The 21,642-nt window shown below is 37.9% G+C and overlaps 1 protein-coding gene across 1 annotated transcript in view; it reads left to right on the top strand.

Annotated features, from left to right (window-relative positions):
• Positions 1-21,642, top strand: part of luzp1 (leucine zipper protein 1) — a 47,790-nt gene that overhangs the window by 5,298 nt on the left and 20,850 nt on the right. The window lies entirely within an intron of this gene.

Raw genomic sequence — 21,642 nt, 5'->3', positions numbered from 1 at the left:
TTATGCGCCCTGTCAAGCGCAGCAGTCATTCTATTCTACATCACTCACCGATCAAAATAGGCTTGGGTGGGACAAAGCGGACGATTTGACGGTTTTAGAAGATTAACAACCCGAAACTAAAAAACAGACTAGAGTAGGCCAACTTTCTGGAGGTATACTGCCCCCATCTGGTATGGAATATGTGGATTTTGAATTGATTTTTTTACACAAGGCACCTTTAAATGCCGCAGTCGGCTGCTGCCACTCCTTTTGTTTTGTTGTTTATTTTACGATTAAAGTTACGGTTAATGTCCGCCCCCTTCTTCCCTGAACTTTAACTTTGAAGTTACGTTTGATCACTTATATTCACATTATTTTATTTCATTCTAATGAAATGGCCACAAGTGCCGAATTACTTATATACGTCACTTTATTTGACGAATTAGCACAGCGCTTTTTAACTTGGTCAAAGCAATCATACTACAATATATTTGAGTGTTGAAAGTTATGTTAACGTTACTCTGTGCGTTAGTTCTGTGGCTGGTATAAGACACTTGTTGCACACTGCAGTAAGCTAGATCGATATTACAATATTATATTAATAAAAGCTGGATGACTTGTGTTGCTAAATGGCATGCAATTATTTTAAAATATATGGTATGTTGGAGAAAACTCTTTATTACTGTTGCTACAAATAAAGCTCTTTCTGATTACTAGCTGCTTGACAAAATAGTGTTGTCTCTGAGGCATGGCACAAACTAGGGCTGCATGATAAATTGTTTTCGCATCGATATCATGTGCGCATCTGTGAAAAGTCACATGTGCGATGTGAAGTATGGGATCGTAGTTGATCTGTGATTCATATGGACCAGGCATCACGGTTCAAAATGCACATGATTCTTGGATTAACTTCAAAGTTTAACCATCATAGAGTGAAAGGTTATCATTTGCATGTGTTTTTAGATCCCGTCAGTTTAAACATTCAAGCGATTTAAAGCCATTAGAGCTCAAGAAGACGCGAAAGAGAACTCATGGGCTGTTTTCTGTGCGCACACACAGAGCAGCACAGACGGCAAGCGTGCCGTACACCGAATTCCGATCTCTTTTTCCTCTATTTGTGCTTAAATGGACACATACACGCAAAATAATGTTAAAATACCCATCTCAGCGAGTGTAAATAGTCACATGTGACTTACGTGAACCTAAACAACTGAGAAAGAAAACAGATGTATCATTAGGCTATATTGGATCCATGCATTAGATCTTAAAGAGACAGCAGCCTAATATACCCGCTTCTGTCTGTTTTTAATGTTAATAAAAATACAAAGAGAAAATCACTTTTGTATCTTTAACAAAGATTAATTGCAGTGTTACACTATGCAGTGTTATTTTACATTTGTTTGTTCAATTTCTGTACCTGAATACTGTTAGACTTGACTGAAAAAACATAAAGCACTGTATATTTAATTTCTATCTTTGTTCTATTTTATTTATCTAATGCTTGCAATTTGTTTATTATTTTCTATGCAGATTCACTCCCCTGCAAAATCACGTCAATCATTCTAGAATGATTGATTATTTCCAAATCGAGCTATTCAAGTCATCTAGTGAAACTGTTTTTATATTGCAATATATATTGTAGAAAATCAAAATATCACAATGTCAGTTTTTTCCAATATCGTGCAGCCCTAGTACAAACATATTATTTGTGGTAAATCAAGAAAACAAAAGATTCAAACAATAAAACTAACAGTGTTGAGCTAGTATACAATGATTCGATTTCTGTCAATAAAGGTGTCTAAACAGTTGCTCACCAGCCTAATAAAACATATAATATATTAAAGCATCTTTGGTGTTTGGTTTCCACAGAAGTAAAACCGGCAATCGAAGGTAATGCGGATATATGACGTCATTGACAGGCAACGCAATGACACGGGCCGTTTTACATGGTTAAAATGGCTGATTTATCTGGATTTAAACATTATTGGAAACATTTAGCATACATAAATGTACATAAATCAGCAAAATATACAACATTGTTCTAATGGTTTTTGGAAATTTTAATCCAAAAATACATTTAAATTCCACATTGTGCCTCTAACGGTCACTTTTGATCAATTGCGTCCTTGCTGAATGCAGGTATTAATTATTAAAAAAAAATATTACTGACCCTAAAGTTTTGAACTGTAGTGTGTGTCCTATATTAAATCAATATTTTAGTGCAATTTCATCTGTCACTTTGTAGATGCTAAGCAATTTATGCAGATTTGACAGAGATGCCCTCATCCTTAAAAAACATCAATAAAAACTACATAAGGTCAAAGAAAATATGACCCAGACAACATTAAGCATTAAGAATGGTACAGTGTTTGGTTACCACTTGTAACATCTGAAAAAAAAAGCTGAGAGCCACTGTATATGTTCAGCTGGAAATCTGGACTGCATTCTAGAGCCGGATGTATTCTCTTTCTGCCAAATGCTGGCTGACACTCTGGCTGTGTTGTTCGTTGTCTGTTTCTCTCGTAGCTTATCTCTGTCTATCTCTTGTGTGTTTCATGACCTGCTATGCCATTTCACTTGTCTCTCACCTTAGAAGGGCAAAGGTTGTTTTATGATGAGCTGTTATTCTTGGTTATACAACAGTACATGTGAACTTTGTCAGCTGAAACAGGATGGGTGTGTGTTCATGAGAGAGTGAAGGCAGGGGCAGTTCTCGCTCAAGAGAAAGTTAGAAGACAGTTTGCCCAATGATCAAACGATGAATACCGGTGTGCTGTAATTCCTGCCCTCCCTCTCCACTTTTTTTATGAGCAGGTCCTGCTTCTGGTTTTGCCAGTCTACTGATTGCTTTTCCACTTGGAGGAAGCATGTAGGCGAAACGCTTGTGATGGTTATCGGTGTCCAATAAGAGTAATTACCAGACTTAGCACCAGACCCAGGGATTATGGAGAGGCTAAATGACTAGTTTGAGGTTCAAATTAAATACTGAGGTTCACTCCTCTTGTTCCCTCTCTTTTTCTGTTTCTTTCTTTCTTTCTTTCTTGCTCAAGTGAACTTATAGATACTGACACCGTTTTGTCAGTATGTCTTCATTCTGTTGCAAAATCTCAGTTATCAACACAGTTTTAGTTTTACAGGGACATTATTGGACAGTTTGGTACTTTACATGTCGTCATTGTTCTTCTTTCTCTGTGAGAATGAGTTTTTGAGTTGACACTTCTCCTCAAATTAAAAGGAAGTGAAATTTGTTGTGTATTTTACCAGTTTTACTAAATGGTATGGTTGTTAAACGTCATCGGTGGATTAGCTTTTTACAGCCTGTAAACAAATTCCCATCCCAGCACTGCCACTGACATTAACAACCAGCTGTTTATCTTGAAAATTTTAATTTTTATAGTGGAATACTATACACAATCTTGAAAAAAATGACGTATGACGTGTTCCTGCGAACTGTGACATATAATGAGGTGTTTAGGAAGGATGACCAAATCTGGTGCAAAGCTAAGTGTCTCTTTAGTTTTGGGCTGTCAGGGAGTGGGAAAGCTTGCTGACAGACATACAGCTTGAGGAAGAGGTGTTAAAGTGTGAACACAAGAAGATTACAGCAGCTCCTCCCACACACAAACACACACTGAACCAGTCCAGCTGTCCCAGTTCGCCCTGAGGACTGATCTTCACACAGTACCAAAGGACTCAAATCGAGAGTGCTTCTTCTTCTATGACTATGTTTACACCTGGTTTTATGTGTAAAAAGATATTTTGAAAAACTGTTTTTGTACTTTCTATGTATGGACAAAAAAACAACAAAAAAAACAGTCATTTTACAAAATATGTACTTTGTGTTTTAACAGGATCTATTTTGGGCCATCTGATCACAAGTGTGCTAAATCCAGGTGTAAATGTGGTCCAAAATGTTTTGTGATAGGTAGTCGAAAATGCATGTGATCACATTTACCATTGTTCAGTTAATTTTTGAAGGCAATATCCAGTCATTTTAAATTGGAATGCAACTGATTAGGAATTTTGTGTGATTTCCCCACACAGATTTCACATTGTGTTCAAGTTGTTGACCAACAGATAGCTGCTTGGTTTGAAAGTTTCTTTTGTGTGAGCTGTGCTTCACACATTACTACACTATTGACAATAGACAGTAGACATTTTTTGTCCGTAAAATTTCGTCAAAACTTCGCTAATGTGACCGCACATTTGAGTGGTTGGTGTAAACAGAAATCGTATCACCTGAGATGGATTTTAATACATCTTAAAGTAAGCACAAGCAGTGCCTGTAGATTTAAAAAGAAAAAAGAAAAGATGTTTCAACATGTCTAGTTGATGTTGTGTCACAGATTTGAAGTTGTTATTTGTGTGGGCTGCTGTGTCCCAGATGAACATTTGCCATCATTCTTTCTAGTGTAAGACAGAAAACTTTTTGTTATTTTGAATACATTTAGTCTTAAATAGATGTTCATTGGCATGATGCAATTTTGCATATATTTTATTTGCAGACATTCAATTTGCATTATTATATTGTTCATTGGCCAGCTTTGTTATAGGCATTGGCTATTAAAAAACCCATGTCAGTTGACCACTATTTGGATGGAAGAGCTTACAGCAGTTAAGTAACAAAGAGGTACACAGCAAGAGTTGATATCCTAAGTACTGCACTTTGTCTGGGATTGCCAATTTGCTTGGATTTGCTCAGACCTGCTCCTCCTGTGATGTTCTACATCATAGCAAATATTTGTAAGAAGAGCTCATCAGATTCCCCAGCTCTAAGCACTCAAATTCATCTGTAAATGACGTTGAATGTCTATTCTCCTCAAAAACGCCCCACCCTTTCTCTCTCTTACCTGCGCACAAACACGCCCGTGTTTACATTTGAGCATATGTACAGTACAGAATATAGAAGTTTTAGTGTGTGTTAACCAGCAGGTGTGTATTTTACACCTGGAATTAGGAACTGTGTTGGTGACCCGATTACAAGTGGTCAGCTGAGACCGATCACTGTTCAACACCTAGTAATGTGCATCTCAAATGAATCAATCAGCAAATGATACCTCATCGACCTTTGACCTTGTTTTTTTCTCGACCTCCCCCCTCCTCTGGGACGCTGTTGAGGAGTGTGGGTGTGAAAGTGGGAGTGTGTTTGAAATATCTCTAAGGTCTCCTGAAATAGCTCAGCTGAACCAGAGTGATGCACACAGCAGCCCACATGCTCTGTGATAGTGTAATGTTCCCTCAGTATCCGGGACGGCACACCGGACACAGCTGCAGCACTCTGCCGCTGCACAGAAGTGATTATATTTACGTTAATTAGCTTCTGTGCATGTTTGTGTTGGGTGGAGGAGATGGGGAATTCCATCAGGGATTTGACTAATGGATCTTAAGCACTGTCCTGATTTCCTTCTCTCCTGTCTTGTAAAGTCTAGTGTGCTACAGAGGGCTAATAGTCCTCTACATAGTTTTTCCCACTTTTAGCCTAACAATCAATCACTACAAATCACTTGATTTGTGTTGGCTATATAAATGTAAGCAACGTTGATGCATTTTATATGGACATTAAGGTTCCTTAAAGATCTTGTGGTGAAAATCAAGTTTTTAATGTTGTTTATATAGGTCCTATGTGTGTCCATGTGCATATTCATAAGTCAACACCATTGCTGAGTATTTTTTCCTTAAAACTGCAGTGAAAAAAAGACAGTTTTAAAAACAAGGTTTGAATTCGCTGGTGTTTCTTACGTCACAAACTACCTTGGCTTGTAACCAATTGGTAAACGTGTGGGCGGGCTTTAGCATATCATTACTATGCTCTGAAGCAGGGGAGTCTCAAGACAAGCCAGGTTATCTCCGTATATTTTTCTGTTGATATGAAAAATCATATGCATTTAGCAATATAGCAGGTGAATTATGTATATGATGTATATTGCAATGTTATGATAAACTATATGCCTTTATTTCTTTCATGTTCAAAGCGTTTATAAGATACTTATTTTTAGAAGGCAGCTGTCTGACTCTGAGATGGTGAACGGGAACATGGTTTGTGTAAAAAAATTAGCAACACATTATTAGCTATTTGATAATCAAGCAAAAGGCTAATCAATCATATTAATTACCGTGATGTGTCCAACGTTGTAGAGAGATACATAAAACTGCACACATTAACATTCTGATACGCCAACTTGTATACCATTCTGATTAGGGGTGTCACGATTCTCCAAATCCTCGATTCGATTACATTTTCGATTCTAACGTCACGGTTCGATTCGATTCTCGATTTTTACATTTATTTTTTAAAAGCCGAAACCGGCCAATCAGGATGCTCTCTGTCTTAATGCGCTTCATGAGGCACATGCGCAAGATCTCTCGCTCTCTCCTGTGCGCGCGCTATACGGTTTGGAGCATAGTTTTTTCTGTCTCTCATGCGCGATTGCGCGCTCTTGCTCGCTCGCTCATTCCGGGAGATTACAGCCTTGTTTATACTCGACGCGTCCGCAAGAGCGCGAGTCTCCGCTGACTGCGCGCGCGCCTCTCCAAACGGACGAGGCGTTTATACTCGACGCGCTCGCCGTTGTGCTAGTCTGTGAAACGACAGGGGGCGACTAAAGTAATTGTCCTCTTAACCATCAGGAATCAATGTGAGAAGCAGAAAGATCCACACGTTACAATGTTTATTTTAGTACATCACCAACAATAACACTACAAAAAGAATCGTGTAAAATCCAGTAAACCCTGAGATTATTATTGTGACATTAGAACAAAATATGTGGATATAAAAACGTGTGTAGGCTATACAACTCAATTAACGATCTTTTAAATATTTCTTATTTCACTAAACATTTAATTAAGTTTAATGGACATTTTATAAAACATGGAACTTTATTTTTATTAAAATGGCTTATGTTTGCTATAGACTCATTTTGTAAATGTAAGAAACTAATTTAAGACGCACAAACTGGATGCCGGTGCGGTGAGACATACATGCTCGGCCAGATTCGGCTCGAAGTCGTTCATCTTCGGATGCGGCGTCGCGCGCGCTGTTACAGCTGCCGATGTTAAGTTCTGTCGATGGGTCTACTGCATCTGCTGCAGTTGCCATGCTATCTTTTGAATGGCTGTAGCTAAGTTTGAGGAGGTTGACCATATACTCCCAGCTTTTCAACACGCGTGTTTTTTTCCCGCTTGGCACGCCGACCGGACGTGACATGGGGGCGTGGCAGTATCGACGATTCCATTTTTTAATTCGATCGATTCGGAAAAAAAAAAATTTCGATCGATTTCGATTTAAAATCGAAATCGTGACAGCCCTAATTCTGATACACTGACTTGTATATGAGCCTGTATAATTCACTCTTCCACTTCTTCTGAATCAGTTTCTGGTTCAAACATAATATGGCTGAATTAAAACAGTATTTCCAATTGCCATTGTACAGCGTTTACTACAGTTGACCGAGTGAATCTCTGTGCTGGTGTGAGTGAGGGGAGACAGGGCTAATTTTCACATTCACAGATCCTCGTATACTAAATAAGGCAAGGGTGAAGTTACATTCAAGCTATTTTAAGGCATGAATAACTTTTTTCACAGGATAAAACATTTAAATATGTGATTGGTAATCAAACATTTGTTTTAAGGGATAAAATTATCGATTATAGGGGGACTTCAAGAGCATGCTCTTAATGTCTTATCTGTCTTGTCAGTGATTTTTTTTTAATTTAATGAATAAATTGGATAAGTTAATATTACAAACTGTTTCTGCATTTATTTTGGATTTATTGTCAGTACTGAGCTCGCAGTTCACATTGGTAGGGTACTTTGTACTGTGTGTGGATGACCATGTTCGTCCACCACTACCGAAGACCTTTTTTGACCCAGAAAAAACCCTGTTGTGTCTTACCAAAAGTCATATCCAGTGATCCCGGATTTCCTCTTCATTTACCATGTTGGTTTTTTAATTCTGTGCTGCACTGCCTAAATACCCTCCACATGGAAACACAAGCAGAGACTGTTGGGTCCAACACTGACCTGATTTCCAGCAGAGAAGTTCAGGCATGGGCAGGGAAAGAGTCCGTGCCCTTCCTCCCTCTGCACAGTTTCTCACTGATGCATGAACTCTAGTTTTAGCTGACGTTTTAGCCACGTTGCTGTCTACACGCAATACTATAAAGAAGCACAGAGTTAGTATTATTGAATAAACAGTGAATGAACCCATCTGTCAAAGATCTGACAGACAGATGAAAGATTTTTTTGAGCCATTGGCTTCACAGTACTTGTTTACTGTAATCTGAGTGTAATGGAGCAAGAAGAATTTACTTCAGATTTTCCTTTATCTTGAACATCTGCCATAACCTATATATGTTAAAGCTGCAGTAGGGAGTTTTGAGAAAACGTTGACTTAGCCTGAAAATTTGAACAAGCACAACTTACAGGTCCCACCCCCTTGCTCTCTGCTGCGCTACAGCCCTCCCTCCACAGCTCGTCCTCCACAGCGGAGCCTGTGGTGAACGCGCAGGCTAGTAAACAGGGCCACCGATGACGGCGGATAAAAAGTTATATGGCACATTCACTAATAGGGACTAAACGTCAATAATATGCTTTACATTGACTATGGCCTGCCCATACTTTGACTACAAACTTGGTCCTCAAATCATTATGTATTTTGCAATAGCCTACATGTAACTTTATAACGTTGCACTCTTTCTATAAGTTATAAATAGCTAGTAAGATAACGTTAATATAACGGTAACTAACGTTACAGTATGTAAGTAATTATTCTAGCGATATATAATGCTAGATAAGGTGTGCTAGTACATTATTTCAGCAACATGACAAGCCAGTGAATTAGCAGGTTTCAATTGTTGCTTAGAAGAGTGCGTGACATTTTATCTACATGTCATGCGGCTAGAGTTTTGACACCGAGTCAATGTGTTCTGTGTAATTCTTTCTTTTTCGCTTGTTTATCGTCATCAGTCTTTTTCCTTTTACCTCTTTGTTTTATGAGCAGGTGTCACTCGAGAATTGGCAGTTTAGGTTGTTTCTCCGTCATAAGCACAGCTGCAGCACGCCGGCAATCTTGAGTTTGAACGACGGCTCGCGCTGTGCAAGAGAGGGGTGTGATCAGCGGGTACACGAGCGTGACTGACACTGCTAAGACATTCCTCCTGGCTCTGATTGGTTGTTTCTGACCGGGAGCGTGTATTTCTTGCAAATGGCAATAGGACCACTGGGAGGAGCCAGAGGAGCTTGATTTTTACACAGATTATCTGTCTCATATTCTACTGTCAGGACATAATGACAGTTTTAGCAAATACATTTTTTCAAAAGTTACCTACAGCAGCTTTAATGCTCTATAGAGGACAGCGACACTCAAATATTGTGTACTTGGGCGGTCCCTGTCCTAAATGCCACCCTAAGCCCTTGCAGCATTTAGGACACTTTGATGTAATGCTAGTTAGTAGTCTAGGTTAGTAGTGCTCTTTGGCCATTATGATGTCCGTGAATTCACATCAAGTTCACCATTTGGGATTTTGTTTGAGCTGGCGTATGTAAGATGGAGTAATGTAACCAAGATCAAGATCATGTCACGTGAATGCTGATTTTTCTATCGGTGTTTCTGTTATCTGATTTTAAAATAACTTTTTTCTTTTTCTGTTTTGGTGGCCAGTATTTCGGTACACCCCCTAATTTTTCATTGACCAACTCTTGATAACTTTTTCCTGAATAGAATCACAGTAGCTGCTACACTTTGCTTTTGCGCTGCATGTGCCTACGTTCTGAAACAGACTAGGGCTGCACGATTAATCGCAATTTTCATGTAATCGGACTTAAATCGAGATGGCTTATCGTGATTGTGAAATTGCAAAGGCTGCGATTATTTTGTATCCGCAGGTTGGCATTGATGTACGGCTCTGTAAATGCTGCTCCATCTAAAGGCACTGTGAGTTTGAATCACTTATAATGTGCATTTGAAAAAGCAGCACGCGTCAAACAGCCTTCCAAACATGAGAAGTATTTAATAACCTCTTGTCCAACAAAAGACAACATTTAATAACATGCTTTTACTCTAAACTCACTTCATAACGACAGTTGAGCATCCTTCTGTGAGATGATGTGGCTTCTTACACAGAATAAGGCAGTTGTGTGTTTATTGGTCATGTTTAATCAATCAAAGCATTTTAATCTCCTGTTTATTCAGCTACAGCGATAGGGATTTCCTGGAATGACGGGCGTTATCTACTTTTATGGCGGGGCATATTTGGCATGTGTGCACGAGAGCGCCCTCTGGTGTTCAGATGGAGCAGCATTTACTACCGATCAGCCGCACTGCACTGACAAGCTGCATATAAAATAATCGCAGCCTTTGCCAAATCGTGTGCGGTTTCAGTGCGATTAATTGTGCAGTCCTAAGTGTTTTCCACCCTGCACTCATCCTCACGACAGACACAAGCTTATTTTTTTAATCAACTACATGCAAACCCTTAATATGTTTAAAAATGAACGGGCCTAATCATATTATGCTGTTTCTATTAGCATAATATGAGGCACCCAGAGGGATGCCTCATATTATGCTAATAGAAACAGCATTTGATTGTCATTTTGAAGTACTATCTTTGCTTGGCATTACAGCAGTCAAACAACTGCATCAGCTGCTTCCATTTCCTGGTCATGATTCAGCATTATACTGTAAAACCATATATGCAGAGCAACCTCTTTTGAGGAATAACTTAACATAACCTTTGTCTTTACTCTCACTAAATGCAAGACGTCTCTAGTGTGGTTTATCCGGGGACAGTGGAACTGCACTATCTTTTATTAGAGGCAGGATGGCTGTGACCTGTGAACTGCAAATATGTAGAGAAAGTTTAACTGAGGCTGACGCACGTTTGGTCTGCTCTGGTTCGAGGCCTATTATCCCTTATCTCTGATAGAAAACATGTTTCTACTGTGACACTCGATTGTAAACATTTTCCTGAGCTCTGTAATGGTTTACATATGGTTTGGAATTTTTGCCGTTCGAAAGGGTAGTTCAAGCTTAAAGCCTGAAAACTTTGCCCTGCATGTCTCTTCCTGTTAAAACATCATGCCTGGTAAAACTTACTCTGCTTTTACACCTGCAAGGCAATGTAAAAAAAAAAAAAAAAAGGACAGTTATTTTATTAGGGTGACCCACTGAGTTTTGTGGACCTCTTTATGCCAAAAAGATACTGTGAATGAAAATAAAACCTCACAAAAAGCAGTATAAGATCTCAGAACCAACTTTTTGTTTTTGGTGGTGTAGACAAGGCTAAACAAATGTAGGACGTGTTCCCGAATGTTAGGCTTAAGGCTTAACTAAATAGAAATTACCTCTAGGAATCGCACACATTGTGTGCAGATGTTCAGAATATTGTTTTCCCTATTTTGTAAAACATTTTTTAGAGAATTTTTAACATATTCAGAACGTCTTCCAAGAATGTTCTACAAAAGCTCTTTTAAGGCATTACAAAATATAAATTGCCTCTAGGAATCGGACACATTGTGGACAGATGTTCAGAATATTGTTTTCCCTATTTTGAAGAACATTTATTCGTGAAATGGACAAAATGTTAACTTTAGGAATAATGTGTGACTGGATGGAACAAGTCTTACTTATTTCAAAGTCAAAATAGATAATTTTTTCCACCTGGATTGGTTTATTTATGATTAATTGAGTACTAAGTTCCACTACGTCTCTTGGATGTTTACTGTTGAAAAATAAACTGCCTAAAGAAGATTGTCAGACATAAAGTGGACAAGATGGAACCTAAAACATGGGAATTCAAAACATTTTAAAAGGTTCAAGAGCAGGGATCTTTAATCTTGTGTCATATTACTTTTGTGAGTCCGAATCCTCTGGACCGGCTCATATATTTATGTCTGAGGCCTCAAAGGGTTTTATCAGGTTTGTCCAAGTCTGTAAAAGCCGTTCTCTCTCTTTTCTATAGTCATCAAAGCCAAGAGATGTCAGCTCAAACCAGGCAGTGCAATGATTTCTCTTCCCTTCTCTCGTTCTCTCTGTTCTTGAGGTATTTTTGGAACTTAATGAAAAGAGAAATCTGAACTGCTTGGCCTTAAAAGGGATGTTTCGGTCAGCTGAGTGGAAAGTTGTGTTATTAATTCGTTTGACGTCTCTCTCACACTGTGTTTTGTTAAAGGGGCTGGAGAACACAGGAATGCTCTGGGTTGGATGGTTAAGTTGGGCTGGACTTGATCTTTGGGGAGGGAGAGTGGAAAAGGGGCATAGTTAGCATTTTTTAGAAACCATTCCAGCTCACTTCAAGGTCCACTTTTTGCACACTGGGACATGCTATGGATGAGGCTTGTGTAACACTCAGAAATCTGTTCTGTACTGAGGACTTGAAAGTAACTTAAAAGAGCATTTACTAGAGAAAAACAGCATGAGTTTTGCCCATTAAACAAGTCTTTCTGTCTCAGCAGAAACTTTGGGTTTTAACAGCTCATCATGTGGATACTGATCTTTTTCTTCTGTCTTTCCCTTGTATGATCCCATAGATCGTTCTAGAAATTGTACTCACTTCATGAAGAAATCCTGTATTTTGACTGTATGGGTGACTGCGTTACAGTCCATTTCCATGCTTATTAAAGAATGGATGAAGAAAATTGTTGAGATTGGAGCATATTGGTGGTTTTCCATGATTATTATCTATAATTGTGATTAATTATAGAATGTGAGCTGCAGATATTAGTCTTTGTTTGTTTGAGGTTGACTTTGTTGCCTTGTTACAGGTTTATTTGTGAGGGTCTGTACTTTAATGACATTTAAGATAAAGAAAAGGAAAAATATTGAAAAAATCATCACACAACATGACATTTATAATTTGAATTTATGACAAAAATCATAATATATTTATTCAATGTTATCCACATTATATTTAATCTGCAACAGGATTGTGAACTTCTGTAAAGATATGTTTAGTCATTAACTTTTAAATGCATCATTATGCAAACACACGAGGAGAGTCTCCGCATGAAAGACCCATGACTGGCAGATCAACGTGTTACTACTTTTCTCTCCGAAACGGTCGGAAATTAAATTAAATTGAATGTGGAGGATTTTAACTGTGACTGACAAGATGATTGACAGGGCAGTTGAGACGGTGACAGGATGCACGTAACTAAGCGACAGAGCTGTCCGATAAAGATGCGATTACGGCAAAGTAGTGTGTCTCAAAGCTTGCCTACTATTCTGCTACACACTCAAAAGTGTATTTTTCTTTCACAAAAACTGTACTTTTAGGAATAGGGCATAGAATAAGTAGGCGAATTGGGACACAGCACATGTGTCACTGTTCTTATCTCACTGAAAGAGGAGCATCTCTGCTGCTGCTGAATGAAACGATAAAAAAACAAAACAATCACTGATGTCATTGTTACCCTGACAGCACACACAGGATAAGACCAAGCCCTTGGTGATGCCTGGTGACCTGCATTTCCATTGGAATGGCTGCCGCGCATACTCTGACCATCCCACTTCTTGTCGATTAGTGACAAGGTAATTGGATTTAGAGCTGTCAGTCTGTCTGAGTAGGACTAAAGGCCTGAATAGATCGATTTTACTTCGTTCTTCTTTTTTGATCTTTACTGACAGTTTTTAGAGACTTTTAGAAAACATTTTATTTTATTTATATCCCATACCCTATTTACCAAACAAGATATTGTTAATATTGTCCTATAGAAGGAAAAAAAAGGAATAAGGAATAATTAAAACTAAATGCAATAAATTTGATCAGAATGTACATAATGATATATAATGCATATAAAGTAAATGATGCGTGTTTATGAATATTGTGTTATCCTAACGCTTCTCATGTGTTTTTTTGACTTACTTGATCTACCATTTGCCCACCAATCTTTAGCATGCTTTGTTTTCATTTCAATATGGATGATATCCGACAATTTTTTTTATTATAAAATAAATAATAAATGGATCCAAAACATGCAAACTGCCAAGGCTGCCTATTTATAATAGGGTCAGGTAAGATACTTGTCTAGATTTCTCTACTCACTTATGTGGGTTTATTTTAAACAGCCACTTCTAAACTCATGTGAAGTTTATTTAAATGGGATTTTTATGATGAATTAAAGTTATATGTGTAAATAATTCATCAAAATATGATATAGTTGATGCACGAAACCACAGCAGTTGTAACACCCACATCTAAAAAAACACACTCCCACCTCCTCTGTAATAATTAGAGATTTTAGTCCCAACCGAATCGGTAATCGGTACACATTTCTTGTGTCACGTATCAGCTTTACAAAGATCTGTCACTGCAGCAAAGAAAAATGGGGGACAAAACTAGATAGATAAAAATGATAGATAAAATAGATAGATAAAAATAAAATTGGTAGAAAGAGGTTAAAGAGCGTCTGGATGTATGTGAGAGAGGGAGAAAGAAAGAGGGCCGGTGCAGGCACCTGTATCAACATCCTGAAGCTGACTTTCATAAATCCTGTGCTATGGTTGGTGGGATTGATTGGGTGGGGGGATATCAGTGCAGACACTGAATCAGGAAGCAGAATGTTAGCCGAACACATGGGGAAATTCAATTCCAGACGCTCTCCTTGCTTCTGAACAAGAAACAGGTTCTAGTAGCCACATTTCTGACCAAGAGACAGAATAAGAAAGAAAGAGTGAACATGAATGTAAAGAGGAAAAAGAAAGCAATGGGGGATTAAAAGGGAGAAAATCGGAGCTGAAAGTTGGCTGGCATTTTAGTCTGCGGTTGGATTCCAGCGCTGCTGTCAGTCCTTGTTATGTCATCATCCGTCATCAACTCTCAGTCCAAGAGCGGGACAATAACTCCACGTCTGTTTCTCACGTCCGACTTTCCATCTGTCAATGGTTGCTCTTTGATTAAAAACCTCATTAGACACACAATGTTCAGCCAATTTGTTTTGATTTGCCTGATTGAGTGTCAGCAGTGCTTTTGTAAAGTATTTCAGCATTTGTTATCATGTACAGAGAAACATGTTCATGCTAATTTAAGTGCTTATTAACTTTTTGATTAATTGTAAGCAGAGCTGGAGGCAACCGTGATTGTGTTTGCCATTAAAGTAAGAGTTTGTTGTGACTCTCACTGTCTCACAATCCATTTTTGCCAACCCAGAAGAAGAAGAAAAAAAGGTCCTAGGCTAGAGAAATTGGCTTTGTTCTGGCCCCTTAGACATGCTCAAACCAGAAACAGTGGTAAAGTGGTATATGGGAGGTGTGCTCTCACCATAGATGAGGAGAACCTTCATCAGTGTAATCCTTCTGAAGTCAAGAAACTCTTTCAAATCTTCCAAGCAGAGTTGCCACCATTGAAGTCTATATCTGGGCTTAATTATGGATTTAAACGTGGAAATATATATATATATATTAGGGCCGGGACTCGATTAAAAAAATTAATCTAATTAATTAGAGGCTTTGTAATTAAGGCTTTGTAATCGGTCGAAATTAATCGCATTTTAATCGCATAAAAATTTGACCTGAGAACTGTGAGAAGTAATTTTTTTCACATGGATTTTTAGTATACCATTGAATAATGACTGCATACATAAGCTTAAGCAACAAAATATTGTTTATTTTTGTTCAACCAAGTCCAGCAGACCAGGGCAATTTTTGCCATTAAAGGTATTGTAGGTAGGAATTTTTTTAAAAACTTTTTGCCAAATTTGTTTAAACTTTCTATATATATCAATGCATAATTACAATATAAGTACTCTGGAAAAGAGAGTATAAAAATCGAGTGTCTGTAGTCCTCTCAGGCCTGTAATAAACACAGCTACTTATCTCCATTCACTTCCACCCCCTCCATTCTGGGCTCCTTCCAAAACCACGCCCCCAAAACACATGAACGCGCGATGCCGACAGCTCACAGCTGGAGGACGCGCTTACCAGCGCCCAGCGGAGAGGAGCAGTGCATGTAGTGACATCATGTCAGACTCACATGTAATAAAATACCTAACTTTATCATTATGAATATAAACAACTAACATGGCTGTTAGTACTCACTATCAAGCTAGCATATCGATACTGGTGAGTTTGATTCGTTAACGAGCTAGTAACATAAAGCAAAGCTAAAAACAGGTTGCAATGATACACGTTTTCCCATTACAATCAGTTACACTGTGATGAAGGTGAATTTCGTGTAAGATTCATAACATATACGCCGTGTTTTGCATGTAATTGTGTCTCTTACTAGTCTCTTACCCTCCTCGATTCAAACGAGTGCGCGCATGTAGCAGCGGGGGTGTTGCCATGGTTGCGAGAGAGTGACAGTCGCCTAAGCCAATCCATTGTTTCGTCCCGGAAGGAAATAATGAGCTGTGTTTAGTGCAGATTAAATGGTCTAGAGTCACTCGATTTTTATACTCTTTTTATCAGAGTACTTACATTTTAATTATGCATTGATATATATAGAGAGTTTAAACAAATTTGGGAAAAAGTTTTTTAGACCAAAAACGACCTACCCTACCTTTAAGTGTTGCAATAGCATATTGCTACACACTGACTACACTAATAGCAATAGCGAATTCCTTGTTGCATAGCTTGCACACAACCATGCTCTTATCGACGCTTCCATCCGTTCGTTTTTTGTTACAACATTTCCCACCACCGGCCAAACAAAGCGATCTCGTCAGCTTCATCGTCATGAACGCTAGTTGGTGCGCCAGTATAATCGGTCCGCCGAAACTCATCCAGTGAGGAACGTTCCGCGGTGCAAAAATAAGTGCGATTAAAAATAATTTTTTTGTGTAATTAATTAACGCGTTAAAGTGTGTAATTAATTAATCTTAATTAACGCGTTAAAGTCCCGGCCCTAATATATATATATATATATATATATATATATAAAAAAAACAATTATGATTTATAAAACCAAATACATTTTATAATGTAAAATAAATGGAATGGTTCCGGAACATAAATCAGATAAAATGATCATCGTGTTATATGTAAAATTGTTATGTTTATGCAAGCAAAAGATGCAAATACTAAAACATTCTGAAATTTATTATTTTATTTCACATTTTCTCTTATTGTTATGAAATACAGTACTGTGCAAAGTTTTTAGCATGTTAGTATTTTCACCCCCCCACATTTTTTTTTTAGGCCAGTACCTAAGACAAAAGCTGTTTTAAACGCAAAGGGGTGGTCACACCAAATATTGATTTGAATGAGTTGATGGAAGTTAATTGATAAATAAAATCTATTTATGACATTATTTTTGAAAGCATCCTCACTTTACAGCACTTTTACACAAGTTCCTAAAACTTTTCACAGCACTGTAGCTTTGCAGGTAGGTTTCTTCAAGCATCTTGAAGACGTTGCCACAGTTCATTTGGATTTAGTCTGTCTCAGTTTTTTCATGTAATCACAGATGGACTCGATGATGATGAGATCAGATCTCTGGTGTGGATCATACCGGCTGTTGTCAGACTCCTTGTGATGCAAAAATCTGACTGGATTATTACAATTAATGGCAAAATGAATGTTTGGAAATGTAAACTGATATTTCCTACTTATTCACTACAGCAAAAGATACAAATAACTAGCTTTCCCAAAAAAATTGTGTGTGTTTGTTTGTGTAAATACTACCGTGCCTACGACATTTGGCACAGTACTGTATGTTTTAATTTTATAAACTATACATATTATATTTATATATTTTATTAATTTATTTAAAAAATGCATCATAGGTCATTTTCACAAGTGGTGTCAGACGTTCTAATCCCAGTGTATATAGTAGAAAAGCTCTGGTTAAGTTCACTTCGAGGGTCTTGGAGGTGTCTGATGCTTATGTGTGCTTTAAAGACTCTCCTCTTGAATTTTTCTTCTCTCTCTCTCTCTCTCTCTCTCTCTCTCTCTCTCTCTCTCTCTCTCTCTCTCTCTCTCTCTCTCTCTCTCTCTCTCTCTCTCTCTCTCTCTCTCTCTCTCTCTCTCTCTCTCTCTCTCTCTCTCTCGGCATGTGATCTCATGGCCCTTCTGTGCTGGATTGTTTTTTCTCTGTGATCAGTGAAAATATACACGTTCTCAGAGAAAGGAATGTACAGGCTAACATGTTGCAGGTCCACTGTCTCTTCTCTCTCTTTCTCTGGTTCTCTCTTAAAGGGGTGGTTCAGGATTTTGGACCTCATTTCCAAGTTAGCCTGGGTGTTATTTATCAGTGGAGACAGTTTTCAAAAAAAATCATCCACTCCTTTCAGTTGTATAGTTCGCCGGTGCTAGGCTAGCGCGAGTCACCGGTAACTGCTAGCCTGCTATTAAAAACAGTTTTACCCACTCCACAGTACACCAGAAGCAAATAAATTATAACGCCAGACTATCGATGTAAATGTCTGTTGAGAGAATAATGTTAGAAATCAAACTACCCTTTCATCGCATTGCAATAGTTATACTTTGTTCCCTGTATTTATGTATGCGATCATTGAGATGCAAGAGTACTTTGATTTCTAACATTATTCTTTCAACAGACATTTACAAAGTACTCTTGCATCTTCTCAATGATCGCATTACATTTACAGGAACTAGTTTCTCAGCAGCGGCGGAATTTTACTTTACTCTGGTTAGTAGTTCTCTGCTAATAAATACAGGGAACAAAGTATAACTATTGCAATGTGATGAAAGGGTAGTTTGATTTCTAACATTATTCTCTCAACAGACATTTACATCGATAGTCTGGCGTTAATTTATTTGCTTCTGGTGTACTGTGGAGTGGGTAAAACTGTTTTTAAAAGCAGGCTAGCAGTTACCGTTGACTCGCACTAGCCTAGCACCGGCGAACTATGCAACTGGAAGGACTGGATGAAATTTTTTGAAAACTGTCTCCACTGATAAATAACACCCAGGCTAACTTTGAAATGAGGTCCGATGTCCATGTTCAAAATCCTGAACCACCCCTTTAAAGTATAAAGCAGCATTTCAAATAAACCTATTTTCAGTCTGATAGATTGGTGGTTTAGACCCTTGTGACCAGGTGTTTGTATTGTGAATAGTCTGAGGGGCTTTTGGCACCGCCGATGCTCCTAAAAGAGGGATGTTGTTGATTTTGGCTTGTGTTAAGTGAGGTTTGCTGTGTCTGACTCATAAACACATCTTCATGGTCTGACCATCTGGATGACAATGCATCTCATTTTCAATATTCCTCTTCCTCTGTTACGCACTCATTCTTTATCATTCTCCTTCTCTCCCCCATACACACTCATCATTTCCTCTTCGTCCTTTTTAAGACTATCTTCTCAATCCATTTAAAGTAGCTAGTTCATTAATTTCTTTCATGCCTGACGTCACCGTGGCTAAATCAAAGTCTGTCTTGTCTATCCGATTAAAAGTGTTCTATGTCCTCTTCCCGGTCATTAGTTGCTTCTTGATATTTATAACCGAAAAATACTGAATACCTGTGTTCAGTTGGTTGAATTCCATACCGCATTATGTCATTTATAACTGTGGAAACCCGCTGTTCATCTTTCTGGATATCCGCTTGTATTGCGCAAAAGCGTATAATTACCTTGTGCGATACATATCTTTTAAAATTTCAATACATTATTAATGTCTTAATTGGAGAGGATGCAATTAGCCTATGTGTTGTTCAAAAAAGGAAATATGGAAGCTTAAAATCTTAATTTATTGAAATGGAATTTTAACGATTTCCTATTGCTTATTAAAGAGAGAGTTCAACCAAAAATGTCATTATTTAATATTCTATCTGCATTCTGGTTCTATCTGCATTCTGAGCAGGTTTGAGATATTGAACTTTAAAGTTTTTGCATTCCATTTGACTGTGTCCATTCTGTTTTATTTTCTAAATAAAAAGTTCCAAAATGTACACAACTTAAAAAACAACATCACATAATGTAAAGAAGTGGTCACAGAATAAGAATATGTGAATAACTAAATTTTGACAAAAATGTCAGATAGAACCTTATAATTCCAAGGGGACGGAATGACTTATCTTTTATGGTGAACACGAATGGAGTTTTTTTTTTTTTTTTTTTTTTTTTTTTCTAGATTATTATGACCATTCTTTTCCAAATAATGGATGTGAATGAGGAGTAAGGAGGTCTTCTGAAGTCACACAATAGCTTTGGATGATGAACAGACCGAAATGTGCATTTTTAGTCGGATAAACTTCCCTTCCAGTGAGCTGAACTTTAAAACTCAATCAGTCTGATTCTTAAGTCATTGAGAATTGGTTTTAAATGGTTTATGATTCTGAAAACTGTATCAACTGATTCATTGAAAATATCTGACTCAAAAGAACGATTTATTCACCATTCGGGCATTGCCACTTCTCTCACAAAATTAAATGAAACCGCAAATGGCAAGATTTTCAATAAATAGTGTCTTAATAAAGTCTGTTAATAGTCTTAATAAATACTTCATGTTTTGTCTCAAGATGCACGCAATTAATGTTTTTTTCTAAGGCACCTTTAAAAAAGCTACTTAAATGTCCTAATTGAACTAAGGCCTAAGCTGGCTTAATCTAAGCCCTGTCTATGAAACCAGGCCTAAGAATAACTTTTTTTGCACGATTCTTACAATTTTAGTCGTATTTTGTACAGACATACTCGCTCTTTCTCATGTCAAACACTAATCATATGACAAATAGAGCAGTCATCAGTCTTCCATAAACTGTGCAATCAGTCAGTTAACGATTATTATTTCAGTTTCTACCCGCGGCCCCAAAAGCTGTCAGTCTGTCAGCCGTGCTGCCTGGAACTATGTCAACATGACTCTGACCTGACTCATTCCCACCCATAATAGGATATAGACCCGGCCTCCTGCTGAAGCATCAGTGCCTTTTGCAGAACAAAGTCTTTGTCCTACAAAGCACACACACACACATACATCGACAAACAGAATCAGGAATTCTTTAGCAGAGTGAGGCTGCCCAATTCTTGATGGATATCAGAATTCCCAGACAGTTTCCAAATATCCAGTAACGTCACAGGATGATGAGGCAATTGTCTTCCCAGGAATTCCGTTCACTTTTGTGTGGGAAGTGTTACCAGTTGTGGTATTGCGAAACTTTTTTTTTTTTGCTCGTTTTTACTGTATTTTTACATATTCCTGTTCCTGAAGGGAAGCTGTAGTAATGTATATGTGTGTGTTTTTCAGTGTGTAAGTGTGTGTCCACCCAATTATTGAGGGTAGTTTGGAGAGGGCTGCACAAACATACCACACATTCAAGCGATTCTTTTTTTTCTGCACGTTTGCTTTCCGTCTCTTTTCTAACCCAAAGTCAAGACCGAAAATGGTGCCAAAGGTCAAGCATATTAAATGCCCACCCACTTTGATATATTCATCCCTTTTTTTCTTTTGTTGTTCTTGCTCTGGAGAATGCAGTGTAAATGATGCTGTTTTATCATTTGGGGCTTCTGGTAATGTGTTTGTAGGTCATGCCAACCAGATGGATTTAGAGGGAAAAGGCTCTTTTTTCGGGCCTTATAAGGACATGATGCAGGCAAATCTCACATTTAACATTTGCACTTGGCATCTCTCTTTCTCGCTCGTTTGATCCATTCCCCCTCTGCAGCTAGACGCTTTACATGGATTATTTAAGCCTGACACTTGTGCAAAAACTATTTCTGAATTTATTTGGATAAAAAAGAAAAAATTAAAACATGTGGCAAGTTCTTAGAGA

The sequence above is a fragment of the Rhinichthys klamathensis genome, unplaced genomic scaffold (genome assembly GCF_029890125.1).
Source record: "Rhinichthys klamathensis goyatoka isolate OS25496 unplaced genomic scaffold, OSU_Roscu_1.1 h1tg000387l_1, whole genome shotgun sequence".
NCBI lineage: Eukaryota > Metazoa > Chordata > Actinopteri > Cypriniformes > Leuciscidae > Rhinichthys > Rhinichthys klamathensis.
The sequence above is the reverse complement of the archived record's forward strand: the minus strand, read 5'-3'. Positions and strand labels throughout refer to the sequence as shown.